The 13107-nt window shown below is 44.9% G+C and overlaps 11 non-coding genes across 11 annotated transcripts; all 11 read right to left on the reverse strand.

The window, feature by feature from the left end:
• Positions 1-273: 273 nt before the first annotated feature.
• Positions 274-392, reverse strand: LOC146037991 (5S ribosomal RNA). Its single transcript, XR_014461620.1, has one exon. It is a non-coding gene; the product is annotated as a 5S ribosomal RNA (ribosomal RNA).
• A 345-nt stretch (positions 393-737) lies between these two features.
• On the reverse strand, positions 738-856 carry LOC146038626 (5S ribosomal RNA). The gene has a single exon (XR_014462203.1). It is a non-coding gene; the product is annotated as a 5S ribosomal RNA (ribosomal RNA).
• A 345-nt stretch (positions 857-1201) lies between these two features.
• On the reverse strand, positions 1202-1320 carry LOC146037770 (5S ribosomal RNA). The gene has a single exon (XR_014461417.1). It is a non-coding gene; the product is annotated as a 5S ribosomal RNA (ribosomal RNA).
• Positions 1321-1665: 345 nt separating this feature from the next.
• LOC146037855 (5S ribosomal RNA) lies at positions 1666-1784 on the reverse strand. The gene has a single exon (XR_014461496.1). It is a non-coding gene; the product is annotated as a 5S ribosomal RNA (ribosomal RNA).
• A 345-nt stretch (positions 1785-2129) lies between these two features.
• On the reverse strand, positions 2130-2248 carry LOC146038887 (5S ribosomal RNA). The gene has a single exon (XR_014462440.1). It is a non-coding gene; the product is annotated as a 5S ribosomal RNA (ribosomal RNA).
• Positions 2249-10409: 8161 nt separating this feature from the next.
• LOC146038024 (5S ribosomal RNA) lies at positions 10410-10528 on the reverse strand. Its single transcript, XR_014461650.1, has one exon. It is a non-coding gene; the product is annotated as a 5S ribosomal RNA (ribosomal RNA).
• Positions 10529-10873: 345 nt separating this feature from the next.
• On the reverse strand, positions 10874-10992 carry LOC146037869 (5S ribosomal RNA). Its single transcript, XR_014461508.1, has one exon. It is a non-coding gene; the product is annotated as a 5S ribosomal RNA (ribosomal RNA).
• Positions 10993-11337: 345 nt separating this feature from the next.
• LOC146038291 (5S ribosomal RNA) lies at positions 11338-11456 on the reverse strand. Its single transcript, XR_014461894.1, has one exon. It is a non-coding gene; the product is annotated as a 5S ribosomal RNA (ribosomal RNA).
• Positions 11457-11801: 345 nt separating this feature from the next.
• On the reverse strand, positions 11802-11920 carry LOC146037893 (5S ribosomal RNA). Its single transcript, XR_014461530.1, has one exon. It is a non-coding gene; the product is annotated as a 5S ribosomal RNA (ribosomal RNA).
• A 345-nt stretch (positions 11921-12265) lies between these two features.
• On the reverse strand, positions 12266-12384 carry LOC146037585 (5S ribosomal RNA). The gene has a single exon (XR_014461248.1). It is a non-coding gene; the product is annotated as a 5S ribosomal RNA (ribosomal RNA).
• Positions 12385-12729: 345 nt separating this feature from the next.
• On the reverse strand, positions 12730-12848 carry LOC146037866 (5S ribosomal RNA). The gene has a single exon (XR_014461506.1). It is a non-coding gene; the product is annotated as a 5S ribosomal RNA (ribosomal RNA).
• Between the last annotated feature and the right edge of the window lie 259 nt (positions 12849-13107).

A 13107-nucleotide genomic window follows, 5' to 3' on the forward strand; every position in this document is an offset into this window, starting at 1 on the left:
ATTGGCTTACTGAATAAAATCATGTGTTGGTAATGTAAAAAGTCCTACAGGACATGATATTAGCAGGTGGTCTCAAATTAAACTACTAAAGAGGCTCAACACTGTTTAGCTGCCAAAAGCAGTTGGAATTGGGCCTAAACAGTGTGGTAAGTTTTTAGGTGATGGCTATTGTGTCTGTTCGACCTGTCCCAAATGTCTGTATTGGCAATAAAAATAAAAAGTTTCCAATTTAAATAGCAAGAGAATAAAAACAATTTGCCATTAATGGGAAAAAACCTACAGCACCTGGTGTTCCCATGTGGTCTCCCACCCAAGTACTAACCAGGCCCAACACTGCTTAGCTTCCAAGATCAGACGAGATTGGGTGTATGCAATGAGGTATGGCTGCAGGTGAGGTACCAGCACTTTTTTGCCCTCTTCTACTTCTATAACCAGGTAAGCTAATAAAAAAGTTTCCTAACTGTATTGCCTTACTGAATAAAATCATGTGTTGGTAATGTAAAAAGTCCTACAGGACATGATATTAGCAGGTGGTCTCAAATTAAACTACTAAAGAGGCTCAACACTGTTTAGCTGCCAAAAGCAGTTGGAATTGGGCCTAAACAGTGTGGTAAGTTTTTAGGTGATGGCTATTGTGTCTGTTTGACCTCTTCCAAATGTCTGTACTGTCAATAAAGAGAAAAAAGTTTCCAATTTAAAAAGCTAGAGAATAAAAACAATTTGCCAGTGATGGGAAAAAACTACAGCACCTGGTGTTCCCATGTGGTCTCCCACCCAAGTACTAACCAGGCCCAGCACTGCTTAGCTTCCAAGATCAGACGAGATTGGGCGTATCCAATGTGGTATGGCTGTAAGTGAGATACCGGCACTTTTTTGCCCTCTTCTACTTCTATAACCAGGTAAGCTAATAAAAAAGTTTCCTAACTGTATTGCCTTACTGAAAAAAATCATGTGTTGGTAATGTAAAAAGACCTACAGGACATGATATTAGCAGGTGGTCTCAAATTAAACTACTAAAGAGGCTCAACACTGTTTAGCTGCCAAAAGCAGTTGGAATTGGGCCTAGACAGTGTGGTAAGTTTTTAGGTGATGGCTATTGTGTCTGTTTGACCTCTTCCAAATGTCTGTACTGTCAATAAAGAGAAAAAAGTTTCCAATTTAAAAAGCTAGAGAATAAAAACAATTTGCCAGTAATGGGAAAAACCTACAGCACCTGGTGTTCCCATGTGGTCTCCCACCCAAGTACTAACCAGGCCCAACACTGTTTAGCTTCCAAGATCAGACGAGATTGGGCGTATCCAATGTGGTATGGCTGTAGGTGAGATACCGGCACTTTTTTGCCCTCTTCTACTTCTATAACCAGGTAAGCTAATAAAAAAGTTTCCTAACTGTATTGCCTTACTGAAAAAAATCATGTGTTGGTAATGTAAAAAGACCTACAGGACATGATATTAGCAGGTGGTCTCAAATTAAACTACTAAAGAGGCTCAACACTGTTTAGCTGCCAAAAGCAGTTGGAATTGGGCCTAAACAGTGTGGTAAGTTTTTAGGTGATGGCTATTGTGTCTGTTTGACCTCTTCCAAATGTGTGTACTGTCATTAAAGAGAAAAAAGTTTACAATTTAAAAAGCTAGAGAATAAAAACAATTTGCCAGTAATGGGAAAAACCTACAGCACCTGGTGTTCCCATGTGGTCTCCCAACCAAGTACTAACCAGGCCCAGCACTGCTTAGCTTCCAAGATCAGACGAGATTGGGCGTATCCAATGTGGTATGGCTGTAGGTGAGATACAGGCACTTTTTTGCCCTCTTCTACTTCTATAACCAGGTAAGCTAATAAAAAAGTTTCCTAACTGTATTGCCTTACTGAAAAAAATCATGTGTTGGTAATGTAAAAAGACCTACATGACATGATATTAGCAGGTGGTCTCAAATAAAACTACTAAAGAGGCTCAACACTGTTTAGCTCCCAAAAGCAGTTGGAATTGGGCCTAAACAGTGTGGTAAGTTTTTAGGTGATGGCTATTGTGTCTGTTTGACCTGTCCCAAATGTCTGTATTGGCAATAAAAATAAAAAGTTTCCAATTTAAATAGCAAGAGAATAAAAACAATTTGCCATTAATGGGAAAAAACCTACAGCACCTGGTGTTCCCATGTGGTCTCCCACCCAAGTACTAACCAGACCCAACACTGCTTAGCGTCCAAGATCAGACGAGATTGGGCGTATCCAATGTGGTATGGCTGTAGGTGAGATACCGGCACTTTTTTGCCCTCTTCTACTTCTATAACCAGGTAAGCTAATAAAAAAGTTTCCTAACTATATTGGCTTACTCGGGGTGTGGCCACGGAGGCGTTAGCGTGAGGGAGGTTGATGCCGGCTCTCTCCTGGACCCCGTCCCTCTCCCGCCTCATGCGCACGTGAGAGACCCAGCAAGAAGATCCCCATGCCTGGCTCTAACAAATGGCTGAAAGACCGCTGAAAGACCATCTTACTATCAGAGGCTGCTGACCCCGCGACCATACACCCCTGGTCTCTCCTGCTCTCCTCCGCAATCCTGCCGGCTGGTGTGTGATATCGGAGCGGCGTATAGCCGTAAGGACGCACCCGGCTTCATCTCCTTCCGGCTGACCTCACGCAGCGCACATCACTGCCGGGTGAGAAACGCCGCCGGGAAACGCCGGTGCAGAGACCGAGAGAGAGGAGGTCTATCGCGGCCCCTCTGGCAAATCCCTTCACGGCAACCTTCTGCGGCACTGCTGTCGGGGGACATCAGCCGCTTCCACTTCAGCACAGCGACAGAAGGGGAACGGGTAGCAATCCCCATCTAACCCTCCCCGACTTCTGACAGTGATATTGCGGTTACCAGAGGGAATAGTGCAGTATAGCACATGGCTCGGTGAAGGCTCACTCGCAATCTGTGATAAACCACCTGCAGTCACAGCTACTTCCCGGGGTATAAGACTGCCTGGCTACCCCCTCGAACTGTGAAATAAAAATTCAAGTGGAAGCGTTTTTTTCAGCTCTCAGCGGCAAGCACCTCAGTGAAGTCGCATACCGTGGCCGAAGGTGCCGTAAGAGACTGCATTATCCCCTGCTGACCTGACCCCCCCCCAGACTCACCATCTGCTGCAAACGCCTCAGTGAAGCTGCATATTGCATCCTAAAAAATCGGCATCCTGGTGCTGTAAGTGTCTGCACCATCTACAGCTGACCCGACCCCCCAGATTCTTCATCGTTCGGATAAAGGTATTTTTTCTTTTTTTTTTTCTTTCTGAGCTGCTGGTTGGCGGATAAAGTATCGGGACTTGCCCTGCTAATATTGGACTGTTATCGGCACACAGTTGCCCTCAGGGTCAAAAATACCCTACATCGCCCCAAGGGTTCCTGTAGGCGCCCTGTCTGACCTTTTTTTTTCCTTTTCTTCTTTTTTTGGTACCTTTTTTTCTTTTTGAGAACGAGAGGGTATCTGGACACTTGTATTAATATACTGTACCCACTGCTGAGGGGTCAAGATACAGGGGGTAACAACAGTAGCAAGGAAGAGCTAGAATACGTGTAAAAATGGGGAAGACCGGCCAGACTGCGGCCGCAGCTCGCTTAGAAAAATATGCACGGTCACAGACTCAGGCAGCAAATAGCTCCCAGACCAACACCCCACAGACTACCCCGTCTAAAGGGTCGGCTGAACCACGACCTACGGAGGTCTCACTGCAGCAAGTACTCGATGCAGTTAATTCATGCGAAACCAACCTGATGGTGCAGATCAATAAAGTTCAAGCTGATATTTCCTTGTTACGACAGGACGCTCAAGTAATCAGGGAAAGGGTTACAGAGGTGGAGAACCGTGTCTCATCATTAGAGGACGTCATGGTCCCTCTCCAAGTTCAAGTCAAATCTATGTCCGGCCAATTGTCTGACATGCGACTTAAAATGTCAGATTTCGAAGGGAGGCTTCGACGCAATAACGTAAGGTTCATTGGCTTCGAAGAAAGGGTGGAAGGCAGCAATCCCGAAAAATTTCTCGAGACATGGCTAGTGCAGGAATTCGGGAGGGAGGTGTTTTCTCCACAATTTGTGATTGAAAGAGCTCATCGTGTGCCGTCCCGTCCCGCTCCTCCAGGGGGTCCACCACGCACAATAATAGCCAGAATTCTCAATTTTAGAGATCGGGACTGTATTTTGCGATCAGCCAGGAACAAGGCAGACTTTGGGCATATGGGCAAGAAAATATCGGCCTTCCCAGACTTCCCCATTGACATTCAAAGGGAACGTGCAAAATTTAGGGATATCAAAGCAAGGCTCAGGCAGCTTGATCTAAAATATTCCATGCTGTATCCCTCGAAACTGAGAATTGAAGTCAATGGAACAACTAAATTTTTCTTCACCCCTGCTGATGCCGCGGGTTGGCTGGATGGCTCCTACCCTGGTGCGGGCCCTCTTGCCAACTAGCGGATTCGCATGATTATTTGTGTCTTGACTGTCTTATTGCATAGAAGTCCGCCAGTTATATAATGTATCTTTGATATTTTTGCTGATTTCTCTTGTGCGGGGGGGGGGGGGGGGAGGGGGGGATAGCGGGAAGAGTACGTGCAAAACTCAGGGATATCAAAGCAAGGTTTAGGCAGCTTGATCTAAAATATTCCATGCTGTATTCCTCGAAACTGAGAATTGAAGTCAATGGAACAACTAAATTTTTCTTTACCCCTGCTGATTCCGCGGGTTGGCTGGATGGCTCCTACCCTGGTGCGGGCCCTCTTGCCAACTAGCGGATTCGCATGATTATTTGTGTTTTGATTGTCTTATTGCATAGAAGTCTGTCAGTTATATAATGTATCTTTGATATTTTTGCTGATTTCTCTCGTGTGGGGGGGGGGAGGGGGGATAGCGGGAAAAGTAATAAAAGAGAAAAATCCTTTGTTAATAAAAGAGGGGAGAGCCGGTCACGCCATGGGTGGCCATAAATTAACTAGCCCCTAGAGATACAAGTTTGGGGTAGATCTTAGAAGGGGGGAGTAGGGATCCAGGTACGCCAGGGGTGATGGGCTGTACAGGGAGGGGGGGGGGGCTGGGGTTATTGTAGGGTTTTCGTATGTTTGTTGTGTGTTATGTCTCAAGGCAGTTTATTTGGAGGGAGGAGGGAGATTTGGGAAGCGTGGGAGGAGAGTTTCCATGGTCAAACTTATAGGGGACATCGATAAGGCATTGTGGGGATGACTAAATTTTTAACATGGAACGTCAGAGGTCTCAATGACAAAGTGAAACGCTCACTGGTTCTAAACCATTGTAAATCCCTGGATGCTGATATCATCTGCCTTCAGGAGACTTACCTGTGTGGGGATAGATTGCTATCGTTAAAACGCCCTTGGGTGGGTTCAGTTTTCCATGCCCCTTGTTCAACAGCATCTAGGGGGGTTTCCATTTTAGTCAAGAAATCAGTGGTCTTTGAGACTCGCACTATCAAGATCGATCCTGGGGGTAGATACATCTTTCTGGATGCCAGCATTAATCACGTAGATGTGAGCCTGATGGTAGTATATATCCCTCCACCCTTTTCTTACGATGTGCTGAGGGCCGCAGTGGAGTTCACCACTCTTTTTCCCACTAACCACCTGATTTGTTTGGGAGACTTTAATAATATAATGTCACCTCAAATGGATAGATGGGGAAAATCCAATAAAACTGTTAGCAAAGGGGGGAGTAGATTCGCAGAGTTTATTGAGGGGATTGGGTGGAGTGACCCATGGAGATTGCGACATCCGGCAACCAGCCAATTCTCGTGCTACTCTCCCACCCACGGTGTATTCTCCAGGATCGATCTGATCTTCGTATCAGATACCCTATTAAATAGGATTATCCATATTGAATATAAGGCCCGCGGGATTTCGGACCATTCGCCCCTTGTCATGCAGCTTGATCTGGCACAGCCCGTTGGATTTAGGTATTGGAAGCTTCAGCCCTATTGGCTCCCCCAGTTTAATCAGGAAGAGATCGAGGTAGAAATTTTGTCTTTCTTCCATTACAATGACGGTTCATCGTCTAGTATTAATGTATGGGACGCCTTCAAAGCTTACCTTCGGGGGGTGTTTATCAAGAAAATCTCGTTTTTGAAGGGGCTTCACCGCAGGAAGGCAGGTGATCTAGAGGCAAGAACACTGGACTTAGAAAGAGTTTATCAAGTTAGCAATTTAGATCTCGACAGGGTGGAATGGCAAAGGACTCAGACAGAGTGGTTAGAATATTTACAGGAAGTCAACTACCGCAGGCTTAAAGTGGGCTCTCACCAATGGTACACTGGTTCTGATAAAGCAGGCAAATTTATGGCCTTTTTGCTCAAGATGGACAAGCCTTCCAATATTATTTCTGGTATTAGAACTGAACAAGGCCAAATCTTGTCATCAACACCAGATATAGTGGAGGAATTTGTCAGCCATTTTGGCAAAGTCTATCAATCAGCCCAGAAATCCAGTGAGGAGGAGTTGACGCAGTTCTTTCTGGGTCTACACCTCCCCACACTATCGCAGGATGCCCAAACCCTCCTAGATGCCCCCATCACGAGTGAAGAAGTGGAGGGGGTAATTAACTCCCTTCCCTTGGGTAAGGCCCCCGGACTGGATGGCTTGCCTGGTGAGATGTATCGAAAATTTGACAAGGCTCTGATTCCTCGCCTGGTAGTCCTCTGCAATGCCATGATGATTGAGGACGTTCTTCCATCCTCCATGGCTGAATCATCTATAGTGTTTATTTTAAAGAAGGGTAAAGACCCCATGAGTGTCGATTCATACAGGCCTATTTCTCTTATGCCTACCGACGCGAAAATAATCGCCAAGGTATTGGCTAATCGTTTAGGCAGAGTGATCCAGGACATAGTACACCCTGATCAATCTGGGTTCATGCGTGGAAAATCCACCACGATTAATGTTAGGAGGGTTTTCTCCTACATCCAACACATGAAGATGAAGGGGTTGAACGCCGCGGTAGCCTCATTCGACGCGAACAAGGCGTTCGATTCCGTCGAGTGGGGCTACCTATGGGGCGCTTTGAAGGCTTTCGGGTTTGGGTCGGGCTTTATCAAATGGTTGAGGCTCATGTATAAGAACCCTAGGGCTAGAGTCTCAATTAATGGGTACACATCCCAGCCATTTCCTCTGTTTAGAGGGACTCGGCAGGGCTGTCCCCTTTCTCCACTGATCTTCGCCATAGCGATAGAGCCCTTGGCCTGTCTGTTAAGAGCTAAGTTATACTGTGAGGATATTGGGAGAGATTTGAAATATAATCTCGTATCCTTGTATGCTGATGATCTTCTAGTTGGGATGGCCGATCCAAACAGAGATTTTCCAACTGTGATCGAGCAACTCGGTCATTTTGGCGAACTCTCGGGGCTCACAGTGAACTGGAGCAAATCACACTTGATGATAGTGGGAGAGGATACCTTGAGTGGCTGCGGGTCCGGTGTACCACTGGTGAAGACTACGGGTTTCAAATATTTGGGAGTTAAGGTGTCGGTAGAAACAGAGGATTTTATAAAAGATAATATAACCCCTGCGATACAAGAAGCTAGATCTAAGTTCAAGTGTTGGGCTAAGCTCCCATTAACGGTGCAGGGTCGGGTGAACCTAATTAAAATGGTAATTTTGCCCAAAATACTGTACCTACTTCAACATTCCCCAGTATACATCAGGGACGAATATTTTAGAAGCTTGGACAGTGTGGTGTCCTCGTTCATTTGGGGCGGTAGGCGCCCAAGAGTCAAACTCGCCACCCTATGCAGAGATCGGGATAATGGGGGTATGGCCCTCCCGAGCTTCAGGAGATATTATTTTGCTGCTCAGCTATTTCATCTTAGGACGTGGGTGAAACCAGAAGAACAGCCCTGTGAACTAATTAGGCTCATAAAGTGTATAGATCCAAATGTTACCCCGATGCAGATCCTTTTCTCTGGATCATTAAGTAGATCCTACCCCCCCATAGTCTCCCAGGCCATGAGAATTTGGAGAACGGTGTGTGCCTCAGAGAATTTCAGGGGCCAGGATCCAGAATCATCGTTTCTTCTCCTACCCATAGCCTCAGAGATCACTAGACAGCAAGGGGGAAGGCTATGGTCACAATACGGTATTAGTTCATTGGATCAGCTATTCCAGGACAGTAATTTTAAATCTTTCGTCCAGCTTCAGGCAGAGTACGCCCTTCCAAGGTCTATGTTTTATAGATTCCTACAGCTGAGGAGTGCAATCTCCGGGTATGGAAGGGATAGGGAACAATGGTTAACAGATACCCCTATTAAGGTCTTCCTGAGAAAACTTACCTCGCGCAAAAGTGTTTCAAAACTTTATAGATATCTAACTGCTACTGCCCCAGACGAAGGGCTAATTCAACTTATGCAGAAGTGGGCAGTCGATATTCCCGCTGTCAAAGAGAGTAACTGGCAGGCGGCCCTAGCAATTCCAAAAAAGGCAACCAATTCCATACGTGTCCAGCAAGTCCAGTTTAATATTATACATCGCACATATATGACCCCAGTACGATTAAGGAAAATGAGGGGATCTGGGGCTGATAGTTGTCCAAAGTGCGGCGAAAACGGGGCAACATTTTGGCATCTAATGAGGACTTGTGGTAAAGTTGACCAATTCTGGAACAGGGTCTGCCAGGTGCTCTCAGGACTGGGAGCGAATCAGGACAATCTCACCGATATTAATTTGGTTATGGGGCTATGGGAGGAGGGTGAAATGACCAGTGAGTTGAGCCTTCTGCTCTTACACCTTACAGCAATTGCCAAGGTACAGATGGGTCACGGTCCATCTTTGCGGGGGATGGCGCTGGCGTCGCCAGCCGCCATCCCCCGCCAGCGCCATGGCGATCGTGAGAAGGGGGCGCGCGCGCACGAGAGGCGCGCGCGCCCCCTTCCGACGGCGCTTCCAAACGTTTCCCCGGGTCCCCGCCGGCTTGCCGGCGGTAACCCGGGGTCCCCGCCGCCTGCCCGCATCCCCCCTAACCCCCCCCTAACCCCGTCCGTCTCCCTGAGGCGGAGACGGACAGGGTTTCCGCCACGCTAGCGACGGAGACTGAGACGCGCGTGCGCGTGAGACGCACGCGCGTCTCAGTCTCCTCGCTGGCGAGGCTGCTGGCGGGTCGCCAGCGCATACGTTCTGGCGACCCGCCAGCAAGGATGGACCGTGACCCATCTGTAGTGATAGCTCGTTATTGGATGGCAATAAATGGGCCGCCATTTAATGAATGGCTTAATTTAGTGAACACCACATTCGAACATGAGAAATTTCACTATGCCTCTACGGGGCGCAGTATAAAATTTCTATCGATTTGGCACCCTTGGCATAGTTCGGTCTTCTATCAATTCAAAGGATAGTTATGTAAATCTTGGTTAGGGAGTTTCTCACAGTTTTAATTGCTCTACCCTGGGCCTCACAGTAATGTGTTAATATATCACGTCTCGTATATTTCGATTGGAGTTATCCAAAGTAATTTTTTTGAGCTCACATTCACAATTAAATACACGGGCTAAGGGGACTAGGGTTTCGGCCCAGGATATCCCCAACCCTTCCAATTTTCGACAGGGTGTCCTAACTAGGCCCTAAACGGGTTATGGACCCCGCACGCATCGCACTTTAAATTATGTCACTATTTTTCCTTATGTATATCCTGGCCGATCAATAAGTCATATAATTCTGTGTCGGATTTTCAGGTATACTAGCACAAGGCACTTCAAGCACTTATGCACTTTTCTCGACTATATTCACCACTCTGGCGCAAAAAAATAGTACAGAGCCACAGGGACTCTCACTTGCGTATATTTTTCTTCAAGTATAAGTATTAATTCCTCTCAACACCAGGGCACCACCTCGCATTTAGTTACCGTGCGAAAGGGTAGTTGATTAACGCTCTTTTCCCTTTTACCAGCGTAAAGCCCTTAAATCATGTTATTTTTCACCTGACCCCAGGGGTTGTCCCTAACAAATATCCACGTTATCCAGTAATCGTTGTCTCGAATGTATTCATCCTCCTAGTCCTACTGCTGCTGTATAAATGACTGCCGTGTCTTGTATATGTATTGTAATGTGTTATTTTTTATTATTTATGTGTTTGTTGCAAAATGAAAAATAAAGACTCAATTTAAAAACTATATTGGCTTACTGAATAAAATCATGTGTTGGTAATGTAAAAAGTCCTACAGGACATGATATTAGCAGGTGGTCTCAAATTAAACTACTAAAGAGGCTCAACACTGTTTAGCTGCCAAAAGCAGTTGGAATTGGGCCTAAACAGTGTGGTAAGTTTTTAGGTGATGGCTATTGTGTCTGTTCGACCTGTCCCAAATGTCTGTATTGGCAATAAAAATAAAAAGTTTCCAATTTAAATAGCAAGAGAATAAAAACAATTTGCCATTAATGGGAAAAAACCTACAGCACCAGGTGTTCCCATGTGGTCTCCCACCCAAGTACTAACCAGGCCCAACACTGCTTAGCTTCCAAGATCAGACGAGATTGGGTGTATGCAATGAGGTATGGCTGCAGGTGAGGTACCAGCACTTTTTTGCCCTCTTCTACTTCTATAACCAGGTAAGCTAATAAAAAAGTTTCCTAACTGTATTGCCTTACTGAATAAAATCATGTGTTGGTAATGTAAAAAGTCCTACAGGACATGATATTAGCAGGTGGTCTCAAATTAAACTACTAAAGAGGCTCAACACTGTTTAGCTGCCAAAAGCAGTTGGAATTGGGCCTAAACAGTGTGGTAAGTTTTTAGGTGATGGCTATTGTGTCTGTTGGACCTCTTCCAAATGTCTGTACTGTCAATAAAGAGAAAAAAGTTTCCAATTTAAAAAGCTAGAGAATAAAAACAATTTGCCAGTAATGGGAAAAACCTACAGCACCTGGTGTTCCCATGTGGTCTCCCACCCAAGTACTAACCAGGCCCAACACTGCTTAGCTTCCAAGATCAGACGAGATTGGGCATATCCAATGTGGTATGGCTGTAGGTGAGATACCAGCACTTTTTTGCCCTCTTCTACTTCTATAACCAGGTAAGCTAATAAAAAAGTTTCCAAACTGTATTGCCTTACTGAAAAAAATCATGTGTTGGTAATGTAAAAAGACCTACAGGACATGATATTAGCAGGTGGTCTCAAATTAAACTACTAAAGAGGCTCAACACTGTTTAGCTGCCAAAAGCAGTTGGAATTGGGCCTAAACAGTGTGGTAAGTTTTTAGGTGATGGCTATTGTGTCTGTTTGACCTCTTCCAAATGTCTGTACTGTCAATAAAGAGAAAAAAGTTTCCAATTTAAAAAGCTAGAGACTAAAAACAATTTGCCAGTGATGGGAAAAACCTACAGCACCTGGTGTTCCCATGTGGTCTCCCACACAAGTACTAACCAGGCCCAGCACTGCTTAGCTTCCAAGATCAGACGAGATTGGGCGTATCCAATGTGGTATGGCTGTAGGTGAGATACAGGCACTTTTTTGCCCTCTTCTACTTCTATAACCAGGTAAGCTAATAAAAAAGTTTCCTAACTATATTGGCTTACTGAAAAAAATCATGTGTTGGTAATGTAAAAAGACCTACAGGACATGATATTAGCAGGTGGTCTCAAATTAAACTACTAAAGAGGCTCAACACTTTTTAGCTCCCAAAAGCAGTTGGAATTGGGCCTAAACAGTGTGGTAAGTTTTTAGGTGATGGCTATTGTGTCTGTTTGACCTGTCCCAAATGTCTGTATTGGCAATAAAAATAAAAAGTTTCCAATTTAAATAGCTAGAGAATAAAAACAATTTGCCATTAATGGGAAAAAACCTACAGCACCTGGTTTTCCTATGTGGTCTCCCACCCAAGTACTAACCAGGCCCAACACTGCTTAGCTTCCAAGATCAGACGAGATTGGGCGTATCCAATGTGGTATGGCTGTAGGTGAGATACCGCCACTTTTTTGCCCTCTTCTACTTCTATAACCAGGTAAGCTAATAAAAAAGTTTCCTAACTGTATTGCCTTACTGAAAAAAATCATGTGTTGGTAATGTAAAAAGACCTACAGGACATGATATTAGCAGGTGGTCTCAAATTAAACTACTAAAGAGGCTCAACACTGTTTAGCTGCCAAAAGCAGTTGGAATTGGGCCTAAACAGTGTGGTAAGTTTTTAGGTGATGGCTATTGTGTCTGTTTGACCTCTTCCAAATGTGTGTACTGTCAATAAAGAGAAAAAAGTTTCCAATTTAAAAAGCTAGAGAATAAAAACAATTTGCCAGTAATGGGAAAAACCTACAGCACCTGGTGTTCCCATGTGGTCTCCCACCCAAGTACTAACCAGGCCCAGCACTGCTTAGCTTCCAAGATCTGACGAGATTGGGCGTATCCAATGTGGTATGGCTGTAGGTGAGATACAGGCACTTTTTTGCCCTCTTCTACTTCTATAACCAGGTAAGCTAATAAAAAAGTTTCCTAACTATATTGGCTTACTGAAAAAAATCATGTGTTGGTAATGTAAAAAGACCTACAGGACATGATATTAGCAGGTGGTCTCAAATTAAACTACTAAAGAGGCTCAACACTGTTTAGCTCCCAAAAGCAGTTGGAATTGGGCCTAAACAGTGTGGTAAGTTTTTAGGTGATGGCTATTGTGTCTGTTTGACCTGTCCCAAATGTCTGTATTGGCAATAAAAATAAAAAGTTTCCAATTTAAATAGCTAGAGAATAAAAACAATTTGCCATTAATGGGAAAAAACCTACAGCACCTGGTGTTCCCAAGTGGTCTCCCACCCAAGTACTAACCAGGCCCAACACTGCTTAGCTACCAAGATCAGACGAGATTGGGCGTATCCAATGTGGTATGGCTGTAGGTGAGATACCGGCACTTTTTTGCCCTCTTGTACTTCTATAACCAGGTAAGCTAATAAAAAAGTTTCCTAACTGTATTGCCTTACTGAAAAAAATCATGTGTTGGTAATGTAAAAAGACCTACAGGACATGATATTAGCAGGTGGTCTCAAATTAAACTACTAAAGAGGCTCAACACTGTTTTGCTGCCAAAAGCAGTTGGAATTGGGCCTAGACAGTGTGGTAAGTTTTTAGGTGATGGCTATTGTGTCTGTTTGACCTCT

The sequence above is a fragment of the Crinia signifera genome, chromosome 9 (genome assembly GCF_055691185.1).
Source record: "Crinia signifera chromosome 9, ASM5569118v1, whole genome shotgun sequence".
Lineage (NCBI taxonomy): Eukaryota > Metazoa > Chordata > Amphibia > Anura > Myobatrachidae > Crinia > Crinia signifera.